At 45.1% G+C, this 20,208-nt stretch overlaps 1 protein-coding gene and 1 long non-coding RNA gene across 8 annotated transcripts in view; one reads left to right on the top strand and one right to left on the bottom strand.

The window, feature by feature from the left end:
• The window catches only part of LOC138359924 (uncharacterized), a 148,652-nt gene that overhangs the window by 22,660 nt on the left and 105,784 nt on the right, over positions 1 to 20,208 (bottom strand). The window lies entirely within an intron of this gene.
• LOC123752395 (uncharacterized) overlaps positions 6,480 to 20,208 on the top strand; it is a 74,523-nt gene continuing 60,794 nt past the window's right edge. For 5 of the 7 annotated variants that reach the window (XR_011226174.1, XR_011226173.1, XR_011226175.1 and 2 more), the window contains exon 1: positions 6,480 to 6,530. The gene's annotated coding sequence lies outside the window, so the exon portion shown is untranslated. Of the gene's footprint in view, positions 6,531 to 13,866; positions 14,067 to 20,208 lie in introns of those variants that run through there. The other 2 variants (XM_069319927.1, XM_069319928.1) reach the window with 2 other exon arrangements.

Genomic DNA, 20,208 nt, shown 5'->3' with positions numbered 1-20,208 from the left:
ATTAAATCTGGGTGAAACATAAAATAAAAATATGCTGCACAAATGATGTTAGGTAAGGAGAAGGGTAAAAATGTGTCAAACTTTATTCATTGAATACTTAAAGCTATAATTATGACTATATAGATTATTAAAAAAGAGAGAGGGAAGTAGAGGTCCAAGACCTCTTCCTGTTATACAATTTGGGTGTGGAACAAGTAATTATCAAAAGAAGGCATCATGCCGGGAAGGCTATGTAGCAGTAAGGCAGTGAGGTGAGGCAGCTACTTATTTGAGAAATGCTTATTTTATTTACCTTATAAGCTGAGGCAACTTATTTTATTTGAGGAATACTCAGCTGATTCCTCTACATTTAGCATGGAACAAATTTGTGTCCAAGACCTCTTCCTGTTACTCAATTTGGCTGTGTGTAACCAAACTAGAAGTGCTCTACAAATCAAGGGACCCAGAATGTGGAATGACCTCCCGAATCATGTCAAAGGCTGTACCTCTCTCAACCAGTTTAAGAGTTAAACCAAGTACTGCCTAATTAACTCCATGTAACCTAACTTGCCTCCTAAATGTCAACCCATGTCTTGCTATTTTTTAAACAACGCTGTTCACCAACATGTGCAATTGCTGATTTATGCTATGTTAACCCCCCTTTTTGTATTTTTTATTCCTTCTTTCAACATAATTTATACCTAATCCTGATTACTATTAAGTTTTAGTCTGTTTTTTCCCCCACACATTGCCCGAAATGCTATGAGTATTAGTGTCTTTAGGTATTGTATGTACTAGCTCTGTCTATAAATCCAACATTATGTTTGTAAATCAACTGTATGTACTTTTCCTGAATAAAATATATTTATTATTTTTTTTTAATCAGTAAGTATTAAAAGATGGCACCAAGCTGGGAAGGCTATGTAGCACCATTGTGTGTAACAATAAACCAAATTTTTTTGTAACAAATAATGCACCTGTATGGTAAAACAAATCCTGTCAGCTGTAAAAATATTGATGCAGTTATTTAAATGAAAAAATATAATGAAAGAAATATTACTGGCTTATTTTTATCCTATCTTTTTGTACTGTACAGTATATCCAAGGAAGTGAAAAATTGAGACATAATGCACAATTTAATGAATGATTAGCATGGATTAGCAGTTCAAAAGAAATATGACTATTACATATCAACATGAGATCTTAATGATCCATGGTCAACATGATTTAATAAGGATAATACAGTACTGAATTTGCAATAATACAAACTTTAATTTAAAATCTTTATTACTGATTATTTTTAAGATGATTAGGTATACACAGCAATGTACTACTACCCAATTCTATATGGAATATTACACAATGTAGATAAAAAACTAGCTATAAGTTTATCTAATACTCCCATCTCACAGGATGGTTAGACATACTGTACATGGAATCAATTTAGAAAATACCAGCCTCAATACAAAAAACAAATCAACTCTGACTAAACAACTCTAAGCAATTTTCACAAGAGGTAAGCACTGAATCATGGAAACATTATATTATAATTACTCTTACCAGTTTCTACAAGACTCCTCTCAAACAATGTATTTTTAAACATGTTTAGGTATACACAGCAATGTGCTGCATATCTATTCTGTATGAAGGACCACACAGTGTAGATCAAAAACCGGCTACAAGCTCATCCAACATCCTCACCTCACAGGATGGCCAGTCAAACATGGAATTAGGAGAGAACAAAATACTTAATGCTGATCTATTAGCCTCCACTGGCAAAATCTGGGTGCAGCACAAGAATATCTTCCAATATTCCTGAGTGTATGAAGTAATTACAGAGCTCAAAATACCTCATACCATTTGGTATGAAGTCACTGATAACAGGACAATCACAGATATAGTGTTGGAGAGTATGTTCTCTCAAGTAGGAATGAAAACAGATGTTTTTTTTCCACCAAGAGGGCTATAAACCCATGGAACCGCCTACCCGTTGAAGCCGTAAATGCCAAATTCCAGCTAAAAAATATCATTAAGACAATTGGCGGGCCCTTTAACAAGCCGCCGGCTTTCTGTCCTCTTCGAGGCCACTAGATAGTTAGTGGCCCTTGGGTTCTTAGAATTACGTAGGTAAACTCTTAGAATTACGTAGGTAAACAACAAATGTAACATATTTGTTTACTACAATGTTGGTGCTGGCTGTAGAAGTTGAAAAAACATTGTTTTACTTCGAAATATAAAATTTCTTCCTAAGTGGACCTTATTGAATCGCACCTAAGCATCTTCTTAAGGCGCACTTAGGAACCTTCGTAGCAAACCCACTTACGAAGAAATACACAGAGCTTCCTGAATCGGTTAGGCCCCATTTTGATTATGCAGTTCAGTTTTGGTCGCCGTACTATAGAATGGATACAAATTCACTAGAACACGTCCAGCATAGGATGACAAAGTTAGTCCCGCAAATTAGAAACCTCTCATACGAAGAAAGATTGACAAAGCTTAAATTGCATTAGCTGGAAAGGCGAAGAGTTAGGGGTGACATGATAGAGGTGTTTACTGGTTCGGTAACAGGATTGTTGATTTTGTTGGACAGAGACAAACTCCGAAGACAAAACCGAACTACCTCCAAATAATCGGCACCAAGCACATCCCAAAACTCGACATAGAACTCCATCGGAAACCCATCCGACCCTGGAACCTTACCACGACGAAAGGATCGCACAACCTCCCAAAGCTCCGAAGGGCTTACCTCCCGCACAAGACCCACACAATCCATACCCGACAACCCCGGTGCACAGTGTTGGAGGAAGGACTCCATCAACCCCTCATCCCCCGCGACCACCCCATACAAAGACTCCAACTCACCACGCACATAATGCAAAATCGCCCCCGTGTCCGACAAAACCGAACCGTCCGGCCGATGAAGACCTGCCAACAAAACAAGAGGCACGCCCCACCCGTTCCCTCCGCAGTAAAAACCGAGAGCTTCTCACCACACAACCGTTCCTCCACCCCAGCCCGCACACGTACCCCCTCAGCCATCTCCTCCCTCAGCCCACAAATGAGATCCTTACACACCGAGATCTCCCGAAACCTATCTAAACCCTGATTCAGCAACCCATACAGGCGAAATAACCGTGCCTGCAAGACCCTCAACAGACCAAACCTTCCCGACGCCTCCCGCTTCGCCATCACCCGAAAAAACGACCGACATTCCACCTTAGCCCACTCCCACCACTCCAGGACCGAGGGAAAAGTCCCCTTCCGAGCGGCCAAAACAGCCCACCGGGCCCGGAACTGGGCATTTCAGCAACCCACAATTCAGTTTCCACCAGCCACGGCCAACCCGCACCTGGCTGCGAATCCCCACCTGCAACACCACCATGCAATGGTCCGAGAACCCCACGGGAACCGTCTGCAACGAAAAAACCGAACCACCCCCAGTAGGCACGTAAAAACGATCAAGACGAGAGCAAGCCCCACGCGAGATAAAAGTGTATTCCAAAGGACCCCCTTGCAACACGGCCGCATCCCGAAACCCGCAACTCTTCAAGGTAGCAGTCAAAGCCGGCGAGATATTCGCTGGACGAAGACTATTGCCATCCCGCGGCGATGTAATACAATTAAAATCCTCCCCCCCAAAATCATCCCCCTCGTATCGTGCCGCAAAAAAAATGCAGCACATCACGGGAAAAGAAAACCTCCCGGTTCTGCCTCTGCGTCGCCCCAGATGGCGCGTACACATTCAAGAGAGACCTCAGACCCCAAAAAGGAGACCCGAACTAACAGCACCCGACCACCTTCGTCCATCTCCGTGTGAAGCACGTAAATCGGGGCCCGCTTAGAAAGCAGGATCAACATACCTCCACGCAAGCAACGCGAAGGGTTTAACACCACCGTAAACCCCTCAGCCAACACATGTAACAACCCCATTTCCTGCACATTGTGCTCCTGCACAAAAGCCACATCCACCCGCCACTCACGCAGCATCGACACCAGGCCCAATTGCACAGCCACAGAACGCAAACCATTCACATTCAGCGAAACACATGTTAATTTAGGATCCATCGGGAAAAGAGATAAACCCTATCTAACCACAAAACCGTCATACCGGTCCGGCCGACACCCCGTGTACGGAAGCAGTAGCAGCCGGCACCGTGTTCCCAGGCGACGGAGACGCACTCCCCACAGGGGGGTTGGGGGGGAGAGGCCAGAGTCCTTCCGGAGCTTCATCACAAGGCTACGATCTTCACTGCCACAGTCCCCCGGATCCACTACCGCCCACTCCGGGCTCCGTACCCCAGGGGACCCACATACGAGATCACCAGGAGGGTCCACAACACGCCCTCTACCGCCCAGCACCGACGGGTCGACTACAGACACCGCCACACCCTCACCATCACCGACACTCGCATCAGGCTCTAACCTCCGCACCGAAGGCCCCGGAGCGACCACTCCTGTTCGTCTTCCGGCGCTTCGTCTGAGAGCCAGGTTGACCCTGGACAGCAGTGGTGGAAGGACGACGAGAGGGGCGACCCCCTTCCAAGAACTCATCTGCCTCCAAGGGTTCCACACCAAGGGCACCAGAATCTGGCGCGACATCCTCCACCGGCGACAAAACAGGGCCACGCCCCACGGAAGCGTCAACATCGACGGCTATGGCAACCGGAGGCGGATGCACCTCCACATGCGCGACCACCGCACTACCACCCACACCAGGGGGGTCCACAGACATCGGACCCGACACGTCAGCATCAGTGGGGCGCACCGCACCCACAACGCCATCATCACCGGTAGGTGCAGGGGGAGGGTTCAACCCGGCAGGACCATCCCCCAGGTCCACAAGGCCATGTAGAGGCGGAAAATCCTCTTCTCGGAAGACACTGACCAACCGGACGGTGCCATTACGGCAACCAGCAGCCTGGTGTCCAGCCATACCGCACCGAAAACATGTGCACTCCTGTCCAGCATAAAAGCACTGCACCTTGAACCCCCAGAAGCACCATCGACGACGGGATCGCCTTCCTCAGCTTCATGGTAACCGTGCGGATACCCATCAGGACGCCACGAAGACGGCCAGACTTCAGCACATTCGCCCGACAGGCGAGAACACTCCCATATCCTCCTAAGAACCGGCGGAGCAGGCTCTCTGGGAACTCAAACGGCAGCCCCCGCACCACCACAAGTCACTGGAACACACAAGTCCGTTACAGAAACCGTACCCGCCGCGCCAGGCAAAGGTACAGTACGCCCATCATACTTGTCGACCATATCCCGGTACACCACAGCGTCAGTCAGCTTAACCAAGGCCCGATGTTCCCCAGCCAGCTGCACACCACACACATCTGCAGGGTTGAGACCCAGCACATCCTGGAGAGCAACCTCCAACAATGAGTAGTTCACCTGACCAGAGAAGGCCAGGTCAACCGTATCCACACGCTTTATAGGCGGCATGGGCAACGCCATCCCGCCGGCCCACCAGGCCACAAAAAACGCCACCAGCTGTGTGCACGCCAAACGTCCAGGCAAGATTGAGGAGCGAATGTAAACAGAACCGCTCCGCACGGCTGCCAAACAGCCAATCAGTTTACTGGTTCGGTAACAGGATTGTTGATTTGTGGAACCATTTACCGCGTAAAGTGGAGGTGGGGTCCGTTAATTGTTTAAAGCGTGGGCTGAACAATACGCTATGCGTATTAGTGGCTTTAGGTATTGTATGCACTAGCTCTATAAATCCAACATTATGTTTGTAACACATCATCTATGTATGTACTTTTCCCGAATAAAAATTTGAATTTTGAAGTTGACATGTATGTGGGTGGGATATTGCGTGGTTATAAATAGGAGATGCCTCGTATGGGCCAATAGGCTTTCTGCAGTTATCTTTAGTCATATGTTCTTATGCATTAGGTGATAGGAAACGTGCCGAAGCTGTACATGCCAAAACTGTTAAATATTAAAATCCAGCTGGAAAAACTCACGGTAAATAGGAACAGCCTCGTATAGGCCAATAAGGCCTTCTGCAGGGACCTTAATTCATATGTTCTTATATAACATAATGATGTTATATAAGAATATAAGGTTCAGGTTCATGATACAGGTTCAGGAGCTTGTACAACAATTGATTGAGAGCTGAGGGGCGGGACCAAATATCAAAATCAGAATCAAAATGTTTATTCAGGTAATGTACATACATACAAGGTGAGATACAAACATTGATGGATTTATTGATAGAGCTAGTATATACAAAGCCTAAAGCCACTATTACGCAAAGCGTTTCGGGCAGAAATAGTCGAAGCTCAGCCCCGTAAGCACAACTAGGTAAGTCCATTGGCATGACCATTAGGGTGTGCGCCATCTATATTTTGACAGCAGCACTACACATTAACCCAGCGTTATTCTATATCCAATACATGAGTGTTATGGTCAGTTGCTAGTCTATATATGTTTCTGGACAAAGTAAGTGATGTGAGGCTTGTTGCGGGCCAAGATCGGTAGTAACTGTTTGAATTGTGTTGGAAGAGGATGTGTAGGCCAGTGTGGTAGACTAGCGGGTAAGTAGCGAGTCTTGTAGCTTTTTAAAGCGCGTCTTTGTAATTCATTTGTGCTAATAACCAATTTTAGGCTGTTTAGTTAGGTTTTGTTTGAGATTTATTTAATGGGTATCGCTAGTAATATAAAGGGGGGGGGGGGAGGGAAATTGTGTAAGAACATAAGAACAAATGCTCTTGTCTGCACAGAAAAAATAGATATTATTGCACTTACCGAAACGTGGATGAACGTAGAAAATAAGAACAAAGGCAACTGCAGAAGGCCTGTTGGCCCATACGAGGCAGCTCCTATTCTATAACCACCCAATCCCACTCATATACATGTCCAACCCATGCTTGAAACAATCGAGGGACCCCACCTCCACAATGATACGCGCAATTGGTTCCACAAATCAACAACCCTGTTACTGAACCAGTATTTACCCAAGTCTTTCCTAAATCTAAACTTATCCAATTTATACCAATTGTTTCGTGTTCTGTCTTGTGTTGATACTTTTAATACCCTATTAATATTCCCTTTATGTCCATTCACCCACTTGTAAACCTCTATCATGTCACCCTTAACTCTTCGCCTTTCCAGTGAATGCAACTTAAGCTTTGTTAATCTTTCTTCATATGAAAGATTTCTAATTTGGGGAATTAACTTATTCATCCTACGCTGGACACGTTCAAGTGAATTTATATCCATTCTATAATATGGCGACCAAAACTGAACTGCATAATCTAAATGGGGCCTAACTAGAGCAAGATATAGCTTGAGAACCATACCAGGTGTCTTGTTACTAACGCTGCGATTAATAAATCCAAGTGCCCGATTTGCCTTATTACGAACATTTATGCATTGATCCTTTTGTTTTAAATTCTTACTAATCATAACTCCCAGATCCCTTTCGCAATCCGACTTCGCAATCTCAACACCATCTAGCTCGTATCTTGTAACTCTATCATCATTACCTAGCCTCAGAACTTTACATTTATCAACATTAAACTGCATTTGCCAATCCTTTGACCATTTCAAAACCCTATCTAGATCAACTTGAAGTAATAGTGAGTCCTCCTCCGAATTAATTTCCCTACCGATTTTCGTATCATCGGCAAATTTGCAAATGTTGCTACTCAAATCTGAATCTAAATCATTTATATATATTATAAACAACAGAGGGCCCAGGACAGAGCCCTGAGGTACTCCACTAACAACATTATCCCACTCTGACTTAACCCCATTTATACTAACTCTGTTTCCTTTGGAATAGCCATGCCCTAATCCAAGTTAATATAGCACCCCCAATACCATGAGCTTCTATTTTTTAATCAGTCTTTCATGTGGCACTGTATCAAAAGCTTTGCTAAAGTCCTTGTTCTTATGTAGATGGTGTTGTGATTGCGAAGTCCGATTGCGAAAGGGATCTGGGAGTTATGATTAGTAAGAATTTAAAACAAAAGGATCAATGCATAAATGTTCGTAATAAGGCAAATCGGACACTTGGATTTATTAATCGCAGCGTTAGTAACAAGACACCTGGTGTGGTTCTCAAGCTATATCTTGCTCTAGTTAGGCCCCATTTAGATTATGCAGTTCAGTTTTGGTCGCCATATTATAGAATGGATATAAATTCACTTGAACGTGTCCAGCGTAGGATGACTAAGTTAATTCCCCAAATTAGAAATCTTTCATATGAAGAAAGATTAACAAAGCTTAAGTTGCATTCACTGGAAAGGCGAAGAGTTAGGGGTGACATGATAGAGGTTTACAAGTGGATGAATGGACATAACCGGGGGGATATTAATAGGGTATTAAAAGTATCAACACAGGACAGAACACGAAACAATGGGTATAAATTGGATAAGTTTAGATTTAGGAAAGACTTGGGTAAATACTGGTTCAGTAACAGGGTTGTTGATTTGTGGAACCAATTGCCGCGGAACATTGTGGAGGTGGGGTCCCTCGATTGTTTCAAGCACGGGTTGGACAAGTATATGAGTGGGATTGGGTGGTTATAGAATAGGAGCTGCCTCGTATGGGCCAATAGGCCTTCTGCAGTTACCTTTGTTCTTACGTTCTTATGTTCTTATGTACACATCACAATCCTTACCACTATCAACTGCCTCAACTATGCTAGAATAAAAAGATAACAAATTTGTTAAACATGAACGGCCATTTATAAAACCATGTTGCGACTCAATTATTAATTTATGTTTTTCAAGATGAAGACGAATTTTATTTGCTATTATAGATTCGAGTAACTTTCCCACAATAGACGTTAGGCTAATTGGTCGATAGTTAGATGCAAGTGATCTATCTCCTTTCTTAAAAACTGGTATCACATTAGCAACTTTCCAAAACTCTGGCACTCTGCCTGACTCTATTTATTTATTAAATATGGTTGACAGTGGGTCACAAAGCTCCTCTTTGCATTCTTTAAGCACCCTGGCAAACACTTCATCCGGCCCTGGGGATTTGTTTGGTTTGAGTTTTACTATTTATTTAAGAACATCCTCCCTGGTAACTGCAAAACTCGTCAACCTGTCCTCGTCCCCACCCACATAGACTTGTTCGGCTGAAGGCATATTATTAAGTTCCTCTTTAGTAAATACAGATACAAAATATTTATTAAAAATACTACTCATCTCTTCATCACTATCTGTTATTTGACCTGTCTCAGTTTTTAATGGGCCTATCCTTTCCCTAGTCTTAGTACGATATAACTGAAAAAAAACCCTTTAGGATTTGTCTTCGCTTGCCCTGCTATGCGAACTTCATAGTTTCTTTTTGCTTTCCTTATCTCTTTTTTAACATTTCTAAACAGTTGTACGAATTCTTGTTCTAAAGTGGCCTCCCCATTTTTAATCCTTTTATACCAAGCTCTCTTTTTACCTATAAGGTTCTTCAAATTCTTTGTTATCCACTTTGGGTCATTAGTATTCGATCTATTCAATTTGTATGGTATACTACGTTCCTGTGCTTTGTTTAGAATATTCTTAAATAAGTTATATATTGAATCCACATCGAAATCCCCATTTAAGTCGCCTATCGCTGGGTTTATGTCTCGCTCCAAGACCGGCCCACACCCCATACCAAAGACTTTCCAATCAATTTGACTCAAAAAATTTCTTAGGCTATTAAAATCAGCTTTACGAAAATCTGGCACTTTAACAGAATTTTCTCCTACAGGTCTATTCCATTCTATGCTAAATCTGATTTCTTTGTGATCACTGTTCCCTAGCTCACTCCCTATTTCGATGTCATTAATTTGTGTTTCCTTGTTAGTTAACACTAAATCTAAAATATTATTTTCCCGTGTTGGTTCCTTAATGTGTTGCGTAAGAAAGCAATCGTCAATTAATTCTAGAAAATCTTCTGCTTCACAATTCCCTGTTTTGTTCAACCAATTTGTTCCACTAAAATTAAAGTCACCCATGACATAAATACTGTTAGATCTAGATGCTCTAGATATTTCATCCCATAGATGCTTTGCTTCCATTCTGTCTAAATTTGGTGGCCTATATATAACTCCTATTATAATATTAGCTTTTTCGTTTAATTCTATCCAAATAGTTGCTGTGTGTGGCTCAGTTTTGATTCCCTCTTTGAGACTACATTTCAAATTGTCCCTAATATATATGGCTACTCCACCTCCTCGTCTAATATATCTATCTGTGTGAAATAGTTTAAATCCATTTATTTGATATTCAGCTAATGGTTCTCTATTTTCTACATTCATCCACGTTTCATTAAGTGCAATAATATCTATTTTTTCTTTGCAGACAAGAGCATTTAATTCGTTAATTTTATTTCTTAGACTTCTACTGTTAGTGTAATATACCCTAAGTGAATTGTTATTTTGAGGCCCTTCTCTTTCCCTGATCATTTTGCCAATTCCTTTCTCCCACAAACACATACTTATATTACCTCCTTCCTCCAAATCAATTCCCATACCTCTATCTACTAACAATTTAAATCCAAACAAACAGCACTAACCACTTCTTCCAACGAGTTCGCAACAGCAACAACCCCAGCCCTCGATAGATGCACCCCATCACGAGCATACATTTCATAAGAACATAAGAACATAAGAACAAAGGTAACTGCAGAAGGCCTATTGGCCCATACGAGGCAGCTCCTATTCTATAACCACCCAATCCCACTCATATACTTGTCCAACCCGTGCTTGAAACAATCGAGGGACCCCACCTCCACAATGTTACGCGGCAATTGGTTCCACAAATCAACAACCCTGTTACTGAACCAGTATTTACCCAAGTCTTTCCTAAATCTAAACTTATCCAATTTATATCCATTGTTTCGTGTTCTGTCCTGTGTTGATACTTTTAATACCCTATTAATATCCCCCCGGTTATGTCCATTCATCCACTTGTAAACCTCTATCATGTCACCCCTAACTCTTCGCCTTTCCAGTGAATGCAACTTAAGCTTTGTTAATCTTTCTTCATATGAAAGATTTCTAATTTGGGGAATTAACTTAGTCATCCTACGCTGGACACGTTCAAGTGAATTTATATCCATTCTATAATATGGCGACCAAAACTGAACTGCATAATCTAAATGGGGCCTAACTAGAGCAAGATATAGCTTGAGAACCACACCAGGTGTCTTGTTACTAACGCTGCGATTAATAAATCCAAGTGTCCGATTTGCCTTATTACGAACATTTATGCATTGATCCTTTTGTTTTAAATTCTTACTAATCATAACTCCCAGATCCCTTTCGCAATCCGACTTCGCAATCACAACACCATCTAGCTCGTATCTTGTAACTCTATCATCATTACCTAACCTCAGAACTTTACATTTATCAGCATTAAACTGCATCTGCCAATCCTTTGACCATTTCAAAACCCTATCTAGATCAACTTGAAGTGATAGTGAGTCCTCCTCCGAATTAATTTCCCTACCGATTTTCGTATCATCGGCAAATTTGCAAATGTTGCTACTCAAACCTGAATCTAAATCATTTATATATATTATAAACAACAGAGGTCCCAGGACAGAGCCTTGAGGCACTCCACTTACAACATTTTCCCACTCTGACTTGATTCCATTTATACTAACTCTCTGTTTCCTTTGGTATAGCCATGCCCTAATCCAGCTTAATATAGCACCCCCAATACCATGAGACTCTATTTTTTTAATCAGTCTTTCATGTGGCACTGTATCAAAAGCTTTGCTAAAGTCAAGGTATACAACATCGCAATCCTTACCACTATCAACTGCCTCAACAATGCTAGAATAAAAAGATAACAAATTTGTTAAACATGAACGGCCATTTATAAAACCATGTTGCGACTCAATTATTAATTTATGCTTTTCAAGATGAAGACGAATTTTATTTGCTATTATAGATTCGAGTAACTTTCCCACAATAGACGTTAGGCTAATTGGTCGATAGTTAGACGCAAGTGATCTATCTCGTTTCTTAAAAACTGGTATCACATTAGCAACTTTCCAAAACTCTGGCACTCTGCCTGACTCTATTGATTTATTAAATATGGTTGACAGTGGGTCACAAAGCTCCTCTTTGCATTCTTTAAGCACCCTAGCAAACACTTCATCCGGCCCTGGGGATTTGTTTGGTTTGAGTTTTACTATTTGTTTAAGAACATCCTCCCTGGTAACTGCTAAACTCGTCAACCTGTCCTCGTCCCCACCCACATAGACTTGTTCGATTTCATTTCTTCCATAGAAGAATAGATTTCTTCCATAGAAGAATAGATTTCTTCCATAGATTTCATTTCTTCCATAGAAGTGTTCCCAGTTGTCTATGAAAGATATTGCATTTGATTTGCAATATCTTTCCAGCCGGCAATTGACACCAATTGCCCTCGACATCCATTCATTTCCCACTCTTTTTCTTGGAAGAATGCCACATACGATCGGGATTCCTCCCTTGCTCCTCACTAATTCAATGGCTGTCCTGAATCTCTGTATTAGTTCCTCCTAACTCGCCCAACATCATTACCCCCTGCACTAATACAAATAATGGGTTTGTTTCCATTTCCTGTCATAATATCATTCATGTTTCCAACAATATCACCAATTCCAGCTCCTGGATAGCAAACCCTTAATCTGTTCCCCCTATCTCTGGCACAAAACGTTCTGTCTAAATACCTCACCTGGGAATCTCCCACAACCAAAATTAGCTTCGATTCTCCCTTTTCCTTTCGAGCAGTTTGAGGGACCTGTGATTCAATGCTCCTCGTTACTTTGTCTTTGCCACCTCGTTGAACAACAGGTTCAACACAGCACTCCTCTAATACGTCAAATGCGTTAAAAGTCCTTAGGTGTAGGCTATTAGTTGTCGGTTTTGCCAAGGTCTTCTTAAGACCCCTGTCTTTCACAACTTGCCAAGACGAGGACTTCTTAATACTGGTCTCGTCAGTCCTTCTTAATGAGGTCCCGTCAACACTGGCCTCCTTCGTTTCCTCCCGAAGTCGTAGCCGTCGTACCTCCTCCCGCAGGGAATCCATCTCTGCTCTCAGAGCTCCAACCAGACTCGCCAAATCTTTTACTAATCCTTCCATTATTGCAATAATAATGTTATTAGAATTGGAGCTCCAGCTAACACAACCTCTCACTGTGACTGCACCTGACTGACTGAATGAATTGGGTATGAATGACCTGAGGGTATGAATTGGATAGTTTAGCTTTAGGAAAGACCTGGGTAAATACTAATTCGACAAAAGGGTTTTGGTTGAACAAATTAACGCGTAACAATGTGGAAGTGGGATCCCTAGATAAATCCACAAGGGCCGTGATGAGGATTGTAACCTGCGTCAAAGAGCATCACTCTGCTAGACTGAGCACATGGTAAAATCTTTTACCATGTCATAGCTCAATCGATTAAGGCAGCGTTTGGGATGCTCTCGGACGCAAGTTAGAATCCTCGTCACGGCCCTTGTGGACTTGTTCATCACGTTGTGATTTGTGATCCCTAGATAGTTTCAAGCGTAGGTAAATTGTTTAGTATAAGTGGGTGGATATAAGGAGCTGCATTGTATGGGCCAACAGCCCTTCTGAAGTTACCTTCATTCTTATGTTCTAACCTGCTTAGGCCTAGTTTTAATCGGAAGCTAATATGGCTATTAACTAGAAAGTTAATTAAAATATTTCAATAGTGAAAGCCAAAGTTGATAACAATGTATACTGTTGACTGAAGTTAAATAGGTGTTGCATCACCATACCAAAGCTTTAATCTTGGTAATCTAGTTTACAGCACTCCTTACTTATAGAACGACAGCTGAAACGGCTGAAACATCGGGAAGAAACGGAGGAGACCAATAATAACAAAACCTCGTAGTGGATAGTCGTTAAGGACAGGGGTCTTGAAGACCTTGACAAAGCTGCCTACAGACGCCCTAAGGACAGCAAATTCATTTGCCGTGTTGGACGACAAGTGCTGTGGTGAGCCTGCAGTTCACTTGAAACGGAAATCGGCGAGGAGCGGCGAAGCGCAGACCCCTCAGGCTGCTCAGAAAGTAAAGGAGGTACCAACGCGAATTTTGGTTGTGGGAGATTCCCAGGTGAGGTATTTAGACAGAACGTTTTGTTCTGTCTGTTTGGCTTGTTTACAAGGTACAGTTCAAGCTCTTGTACCTGGATTGGGTTTAAAGGAGTAGACTAGAGGAACTAGTATCCCACCACACAAACCGAAGGGCGAAGGAGGTGTAAGCACGAATCAACCAATGATTCCACTATAGATCTCCACCAAGTATGGAGCACAAATATGGCAGACTAAACCCCAGGGAGAATACATGCAGGTCCCCATTTACATTTTGATAATATGCCAAGGACCAACAGGGTTGCCAACTTCTCAATACCCGTTTAACCTTGACACTACTATCAGCCAGGTTCATTTGAGCAAGTCTCTAATGTATACCCCTTTCCTGCATCAGATAAGATTTATGCCCACAGGAGCTATAGCACCTTGGCAGACGATGGGGAAGAGATTGTGTGTGTGTGTCCGTGCACGAAATACGATCAGCCTGACAAGAGCAGAAAATTTTCAAAAGCCACTATTGCCATGTGGATCACATGTGTGTAGTATGCTAGCCTCCTCCCTTCACCACACATCAAGACTGCTCATGAGAGGGTTGAGTGCCATGTAAGTACAGTGGAGGAAAATGATAAAGGAAAATAATATACAGTAGTTTTATTGTAAAATTTCACACACATATATACAGCTTATAAGTATAGCCTCAACAGCACCTTCACTGAAAATTTGGACACTTTGGTCTATTATATACTGTATATAAATGGTCAACAAGCACACAAGTGCACGCACACACACACACCCACACACACACGCACCCCATTAATGTCAATCATTAAATTAGGTATTCACCTAATTTAGGTATCTGTATGGAGCTATACCCTACTTCCTAAAGCAGGAAAGTTGCAAATGCTTTGTTAAATATAACCAAGTAACTCTTGGGCTCTCAAAACATTAAGGAAAATTATAAATTCACTCATTCCCACACACCGCTCGTCCATATCACAGGCACACGTTTTCCCTCTCGCTTACACACACACACATTCATTCATCCCTCCCACATAAAATTGCAGAGACTGGTACATTCCCCAGCCAGTCAGAGAAATACATTCCCACACACATTTCCCACAGTTTTCAGAGGAATTGACAGGGTGAACAAAAACTATTTAGCATGGGTGGAACACTGACACGGGGGGGGGGGGGGGAGGGTACACAGGTGGAAACTTAGTACCGAAACTTACCCAAATGAGCCACAAAGGCTTTAGAAAGAATTTCAGTGTCAAGGTAGTTAACAGATCGAATGCATTAGGCAGTGATGCGCTGGAGGCTGACTCTATACACAGTTTCAAATGTAGTTATGATAGATCCCAGTAGGCTCAGGAATCTGGACACAATGTGTTACAGTTAAGAGGCAGGACCAAAGAGCCGAAGCAAGTATAACCCCTGCAAGCACAACTAGACAAGTACACTCCACAAAAACATGGTGGAAAGCATCGACTTAAATGAAGTTGTACCACAACAACCCAATAACAGCCACTTGTTTACTTAGTGGGCAAGCTTAGTAAATTCAAAGAGCAATCTTATTCCACCTCTATTGGAAGCTTCAGTAAATGAGATGTTAGCTCCAAATAGTTATCAAAACCAGCTGTCAAGTCCAGCAGGGAGTGCTAAATGGAAGGTACCTAAGTCGGGTAGATACTGTATATACGGTATATTACAAACATATCCCTTTCTGAACAAATCAACAAGGGCCGTGACGAGGATTCGAACCTGTGTCTGGGAGCATCCCAGACGCTGCCTTAATCGACTGAGCTACGACATGGTCAAGAGTTGAAACCGAAGTTTTGCTGGACCCTGCAGTGTATGGCAATACATAAACATCAAGAGGGTAACATTGTCAACATGTGCATGGCTGGCTAATGTTTGTGTAGCCTCCAAAAACCTGATCAGGAACCATTCAGGCTGTTTAACACTGTACCTTTGTGTTATCAATCACAGGACGAGTATGGGGTACAAACTACCTCTCAATAAAGAAGAGTGACGTGCTCTTGAGTATAGTACTATGACAGCAAGATATGGAGAGGGGTCTCGGAAGGAGTTCTACTACCCAAGCCCGGCCCCCTCCCCGCTCAGCTCGTTGTCGCCGTGTGGGGGCTTAGTGGGCGGCTGCCGGAGTGTGATGCTCCTTGGGACAGTCCTCTGTCCTTTTCTAGCCTTGTGCTCCTGCTGCCGTCCTCTCCAATTCTGCTGGGCACCTTTTCCTTCTGTTTCGTTTTTCTCCCCCCTCTTTTCCTATCTGCTTGCCGTTTCCTGCCGACCTTTTGCTCGTTCTGGTTCTTCCATGGACTTCTTCTATTTTTGACGCCCGGGTGCTTGAGGAGGCATACTCATGCACCCGTAGAACTGCAGTACCCGACGTAGAAAGCGAGGGGAACCTTTTATTGTCAATCCCCACTTCGTCAGTGAACCCGATCTCGACGGACTGTCGGTTTCTTAAGGTGGCGTTTGTGGGGCGTATACTCACGACGCACCCCTAGGAGGCCCCGACAAGATCGGCGATAGCTTCTTGTTGGGTGTCCTGCCTCTAATTGTGGCTCCATGGTGGGTGTGGGGGCACATTCGTGAGTGAATTCTTCTTTTCGTCAAGATGATAACCCCTGTTTCGGCTGTTTCTGGCTTACCTTCTCAGGCTCGTGGGGTGGGCGACCAAGCCCCCGAGTCGGTCCGTATTGGAAGACCGGGCTCTGTAGCCTCCGCTGCATTGGGCCCCGACCTTGCTCCTCCTTTGGCCTCTCTGACTCCTTCCCCTGGCTCCCCTCCCTCCTCTGTGGTTGGGTCGATCCCCAAGCCCCCAGTGGTGACTACCTCGTCCCCTGGCGCGGCTCCTTCTCTAGTTGTAACTACTGCGCCTTTTAACCCCTCTCTCTCTGGGGGTTCTCACCGCCGTCCTCGTCACGGCCGCCCTCGCTCGATTCCTTCCAGTTCTGCTACCTATCAAGCCTTGTTTGGTCCCGCTTCGTGGGCCAAATATTTTGATCTCCTCCCTCTTGATTCTGCGCCTCCTGACGATTTCTCCCTTCATCGACATCTCATTGATTCCGTGGATGCCTCCATTACTTTCAACCCCACTCGTCTCGGTACGCGTGTCGTTGCTGCTCCTTCTCTGGATGCTGCTTCCCGCTTGGCTGCCTTATCCTGCCTTGGCGAGACCCCCGTTCGGGTCTAGAAGGACGCTCAGTTGAATGCCAGTGTTGGCACTATTTTGCTCCCGCCCCATGTTGCAACCGGTGTTCGGGACCTGCGCGACTGCCACGACGATATTCGACATATCCTCGCTGCCCAGGGCCATTCTATTCTCCAGGTGGACACGTTTACTCGTCCCCCTCGTGGTAGTCGCCGTCAACCCCTCCGGGTTGTGAAGATTACCTTTGATGGTAGGACCCTTCCACCCTCTGTCATTCTTGCTGGTGCCAGGTGCTCTGTCCAGGAGTACATTCCTTCTCCTCGGCTCTGCAACAAGTGCTGGAGGTTTGGGCATGGTGCTCTCCGCTGCTCCGGGACTGTCTCTCTCTGTCCTTTGTGTGGTGGCGAAGGTCACTCTAAGTCGGAGTGCACTTCTCCCCAGGCTCGTTGCCTCAACTGCGGTGAGGCCCATCCTACTTTCTCCCGTGCGTGTGTCCATTACAAGCTTGAGGCAGCCGTCCTCAACCTGAAGCACCGGGAGCGTTTATCTTTTCCTGAGGCGAGGCGCCAGGTTCGCCGGCTCCCGCCTTATGCTAATATCTCTTACGCTCGCGTGTTGCGCTCTTCCTCTCCTCGTCCTTCCCGCCTTCCTCAGACTCACAACCGTTTCCGGGCCTTGGACCCTGATGCGCCCACTGCCCCCTCCTCTGTTCCTTTGGGTTCTCTCCCGAAGGATCCTCCTCCTGGTCCTCTGTCTGGGGTTCCCCTTCCTTCTACCCGGTCTGTCGTGTCTTCTGTGTCTTCTTCCTCGTCCCCCTCCGATCCTCCTTCCCATCCTCTTCCTCCATCTATCGGCTCTCCCCACCGCCTGTCGGTGCGGGCGGATGTCCATCGCTCTCCTAACGGCCGTCGTGTGTGCTCTCGTTCGGCTTCTCCTGTTGAGACACTGGAATCCGTTGCCCGGTACGTAGTTGCTGGGACACCGGTCTCTTTAAGTCAGAAGCGTAAGCCTGGCTCCTCTCCTTCCTCTTCCCCGGCGGGTAAGAAGGCTTCGCTTTCTTCCTCAGCTCCTCCTTCTGGCTCTGTTGCTCCTTCCCCTCCCGTTTCAGTGCTTGCGCCCCCTGTTCCTGCTATGGAGGTTTCTTTGGCCCCTGCTTCCCTTTCGGTTGCTGCTCTTGCTGGGGTGCGCTCCCCTCTTTCTACTCCCCCTCCTCCTGCTGCTGTCCTTGACGGCTCCTCTCCGTTGTCTCTTCCTCCTCCTCCTCCTCCTCCGGACCCTGCCCGCCCACCTCTGATCTGTTCTCCCGTTTCCTTCCCTCCGTCTTTGCTCAGTTTACCCATGCCCCCTAACCCTGACTTTGCTGACCCTGATCCCGACCCTGATATTCTTTAACGTGCTCTGTTGCTCTTTCGCCTTTGTTCCTTCCTTGTTCTCTGTTTTTGTCCTTTCTCTTCTCGTCGTTGTCCATTCTTCAATGGAACGTTCGAGGTTATTACGCCAATTTCCTCGAACTCCAACTTCTGATTTCGCGGTTTTCGCCCCTTTGTGTCTGTCTCCAGGAGCCAATGCTTGGTGCTCGTCCTGGTCGTTTTCGTGGCTATTCCTTTCTCTCCCCCCCCCCCCAGCCATTGCTGGGGCTTCTAATTCTTCTGCTCTCTTGATTCGGGCTGATGTTCCCTTTGTTCCTTTACTTCTTCCTTCGCCTCTCCATTGTTCTGCTGCTCGTATCTTTGTGGGGAAATGGTACACAGTTTGTTCCATTTATCTCCCCCCGAGTGTCCCGCTCTCTCTTCCTGATTTGAAACACCTCCTGGACTCCTTGCCGGAGCCTGTGCTCCTGCTGGGTGACTTCAATTGTCGTCATTCTCTTTGGGGTGACGTTCTGACGAATACCCGGGGTCGCCTCCTTGAGCCGTTTCTCCTCTCTTCTTCCCTGTCTCTTCTGAATTCTGGTGAGCCCACTCATTTGGACTCTCGGACTCGCACCCTTTCTTGTCTTGATCTTTCTCTCTGCTTTTCTTCTCTTTACTTAGATTTCACGTGGCAGGTTCTTGATGACCTCCATGGAAGTGATCATTTCCCCATCCTTGTTTCCTTTTTCTCTTTTCGCCCTTCCCTCTCTTTCCCTAGGTGGCAGTTTGCTAAGGCAGACTGGACCCTATTTACCCTCAGTGCTGCTCTCCCTGACCTCTCCCTTCTGCCTCTCTCTCGCGCTCTCCTCCTTTTTCATGACGCTGTCTTCAACGCTGCCCTCCGCTCTATTCCTCGCTCTTCCTCTCAGGGTCCACGGAAGTGCGTTCCCTGGTGGAAGACAGCCCGGCCTGTGCTCGGGCTGTCTTCCACCGCTGTAAGCGTGCAGCCTGGAAGAGGCACCGCCGTAGGCAGACGACCGATTCTTTTCTTTTCTTTCGGAAGGCGAGTGCGGTGGCCCGTAGGGCCATCCGTACGGCTAAACGTGAATGTTGGGCATCTTATGTCTCAACAATTACGTCCGAGACCCCTCTGGCCCAGATCTGGAAGCGTATCCGCAAGATAGCGGGTAAGTTCGTTCCCGATGTTTCACCGGTCCTTCACCTCCATGATACTCTTGTGGCGGACCCGTTGCAGGTCGCTTCCGAACTGGGTTCCCACTTTTCTTCTGTTAGCTCTGGTCTTCATCTTCCCCAATCTTTCCTTCTTCGTAAATCTGTCCTTGAGTCTCGTCCTTTAGATTTCTGCACTCATCTTCAGCTTCCCTATAATGATCCCTTCTCTCTCTCTGAACTTCGTTCTGCCCTGGCCCTCTGCGGTTCTACGGCGGCGGGCTCCGATGGTATTCATTATGAGATGCTTCGCCATCTCCCTCCGAGCACGTCTCAGTATTTACTGAGTCTGTATAATCGGATCTGGGAGTCGTCGTCAGTCCCTGAGGACTGGCTCGATGCCGTTGTCCTCCCTGTTCGCAAACCGGGGTCTCTGGGTACTTCCCCTAAGGACTTTCGCCCTATTG

The sequence above is a fragment of the Procambarus clarkii genome, chromosome 94, assembly GCF_040958095.1.
Source record: "Procambarus clarkii isolate CNS0578487 chromosome 94, FALCON_Pclarkii_2.0, whole genome shotgun sequence".
NCBI classification, from domain to species: Eukaryota; Metazoa; Arthropoda; class Malacostraca; order Decapoda; family Cambaridae; genus Procambarus; species Procambarus clarkii.
This window is presented reverse-complemented; position numbering and strand designations above follow the sequence as displayed.